The sequence below is a fragment of the Humulus lupulus genome, chromosome 5 (genome assembly GCF_963169125.1).
Source record: "Humulus lupulus chromosome 5, drHumLupu1.1, whole genome shotgun sequence".
Lineage (NCBI taxonomy): Eukaryota > Viridiplantae > Streptophyta > Magnoliopsida > Rosales > Cannabaceae > Humulus > Humulus lupulus.
This window is the reverse complement of record NC_084797.1, coordinates 81,849,235-81,852,646: the sequence shown is the minus strand read 5'-3', so window position 1 is coordinate 81,852,646 and position 3,412 is coordinate 81,849,235.

The following is a 3,412-nucleotide window of genomic DNA, read 5'->3' as shown; positions in this document are numbered from 1 at the left end:
ACCAAAAAATTCCCTTTGATATGCCTTAGAGAATGAAGGAGAGAAAGATGTAAATGGTGAGATGCTATCCTTAGTTCAGAAGGAGAAGTATAGAGGTCGGTTTCCCAAAGCTTCTAAGTAAATCCTCTTTTTTGTTTTATTCAGCTTAAGTCTATATGGTTACCTCAAGGCTCGGGGTACCAAAACGTCCCTGAGGGCAAAATGGTAAATTTCCCCAATATTCCCGCCTAGACATTCTATCCTCAAATATATCTTCAAATATTTATTTTCATGTCCCGATAATCCCATAACACACCTAGTACCCAAATTACCCCTCGATTCGCCCCGAGTCAGAATCTCAACCCTGTTGCGACTCTCTGGCTAACCACTCCCTAGGACTGTCTCGGATCGTGCTGCACAGGCATCTCACATATATATAACATATATCACATTCATGCCCCTAATATCCAGACGGGGCCCACATGCACATTTAACTCACTAAACATGCATCACTATCATATAACCACATTAATTCACCCATTAACACATTAAAGCATATTAAATCATTTATTACCCCCCAGGCACACTAATCAAGGCCCTAAGCCCGATTAGCAAATTTGGGTCGACTAGATTGCTATCCTTTCTGCAACCAATCAGTAATTCTAGATTATCGCTCTGTTTCCTTCGATCTCAGGTCCCTTTCCATAACTTAGAAACTATAGGGTCTCAATTCATCATTACCAATGCCCTATTTCATTACCAATTTATACAAACCAGAGTATGTTATCTTATTCAGCTGAGTTACAACCCCTCCCCTGATCCACCTCCTTATTTATAGTCTAATGTGATCCATTCTTATGATCTATCATCGTATCATTTTACTTCTCCATATTCGAGTATCCCGGGTTCTACCATCAGTCAAAACCTCCCAGTACTACAAACCCTAGGAGGTGAAACAACTCCAACTTATAATTCCCATCTCCACTCCAAATTCTCCTTGGACCATTCATCTGGTTCTTGTACCTTATCTTGTATAATACTCGTAGGGTTCTTCCCTGTTTCCACAAAACCAAAGCTTTGGATTCCATTATCCAAAGAAAACATATGTGTCCATCACCACACACTAACACTATACCAGTTTCAATTGTTATCCTGTCAATTCCATTGTAACCTGTGGTGCTCTTCTAATTGACACACACCTTCCAAGTAAGAGATCCACCTCATATTAAATCTCCTCCTCGCACAGTCGAAGACTTATAACATCAACCTTCCATCTGCTGCGTTCCACTAAATTTGAGTCTCAAGATTATCTTTCTTACTAACAACCCAACACTCAAGTACCTTATGCTATGCATAACTGTCAACTTAACATTCCAAGTATATCAACCATGTTCCATTCTTTCACCTCCCGCGAGGTTCGACCCATCCTCGCGCCAATTTGAGCCTGGGCGTGCCCAACCTGTGGTGCACCCCCACGGTTCCATACACTCATCATAGATCAAGTCCTTTATGCTATCCCTCTATACTTAACCATAACACACACATATTTCTGCATCACCAGATACCAATCAACTCTTGCCTTGTCTTTTGAATTCTGATTTGACACCATTCATTCCGTCTAGCCTCAAGTTTTACTGTTCTTCCCATCTCTGATGTAGTTGTCTGCGGAGATACTTATGTAGTAAATGACGTGCTTGCCAGTCTTGTTATGCTTTCTGTTCTTCAGACTTTCTTCATTAGCTTCTTCGTGACTTCAGATCAAATCTTCTCATACCTGTCCCTTCTTCTAATAGCTCTACTCTGAGTACTTCCAACGAAACCCAAACTGACACTTCATAGAATCTTACCTATGACCTTGCTTCCATGGTACTAACGTCTTCAGCATAACAGTCATTTGCTCTCCATTTTCGTCTGGGAGTAGTCCATATATACTGCTCGTGAACTTGAAGGGGACTTGCCCATACCGTTCTAATATTCTCTACTTAAGAACGTACCTGTGCTGCTGTAGCTTGAACCATTCTAGAATCTTTGTTACCAACTCTTCACACCTTACTCAGTACAAAATAAAAACTCCTGAAATGTCTCTTTCCTTGATTTCCAGCTGGTAATAACCAGGTCATAGATCAACTCCTGGAGACATTGCCCCATCTTGTACCCAATATCAAACTTTTCATTCTTTACCGTTGATGCCAACAATTCTCACCATATAATGCTCTGACTAATCCAAGGTCAAATTTCTTTAATTACTTCAGGTAATTCTTTCTGTCAGCCAGTGCCGTCTTCCACAACATTCCCGATACCAAATCTACCTGTAGCCCGACTTTGTAATAACCCCAATCTTTCCTTATATACCTATACAAGTTTCCCACTGGTTAGCTTAGTTTCCATTCAGTCTAATTAAAATACTCAAAATGATATCCCTTATAATCCATGATTGTCTCTTAACAGATCCACTTTCACTATGCCTCATGTTGAGACTTCCTTTAGACGAACTCTATTGTTCTCACTATGAACTTCTTAATTACTTGTATCCCAATTCATCTGCCAGGAGTTCCTTATTCCTCCTCAACAAATGTTCTTATCCTCAGCTTCTCACACAGCACCCTCGAGGCAAACTCTCTATATATAACTCCCTCTCAGAACATTCTCAACACTGAGTTCCTCCAGCTTATTACATGACTAAAACATAAAACATCTAGTTAAATACTCATCTTCGAGGAATCGGCCTCGAACTTCGAGTGTAACGAGGCATTCTAGTCTTTCGTTCCCCCACTATGGAAAATCCATCCTAACATACTGAATTATTTCATTTAGAAGTCGTGCCCTCACCCGACATCCTCTCAGGTGGCATCCTCTCCCTCAGGTGCATACCAAATAACCTCCCTGGTTCCTATCACCATCTTGATAACTACCTTTTCAGTCATGCTCCTCTCCAATCACAAATCAGGTGCCCTAGCACTGTCTGGGGTCCTTCTACCTCAAAAACTGAGAATTTGTCTTTACTGAATTCTACCAATAGAAGCACTGTCTTCCACATCCCTTGCCCCGTAGCACTCATGCTCTTTACCTCATTCCACAGATCTCAAATAACATGGCTCTCTCCGCTACTCAAATACCACCGAAGATCTAATACACTGGAGCAGCCTTGACACTCTGAACCATTCCAGAATTTAATCCCTACATGGGTCATTATTTCTAACCACCACCACTTGCATAAATTTCCAAAGTGAGGTATCCAACTCCTAACACTCACTAACACAGGTTGTCATTGTCTTATTATTTCAAATCAAGCTCATAGATTTATTAATCTCCTCGTCCTTATAACTTCTTTTATCGAATCCCCATTTGAGTTCTTTCCAACCCATCATGCCAATATCTCAACCTGAACACCACTTTCTAGTGTCCTCCTGTCACAAGTACTTAGCACAATCCT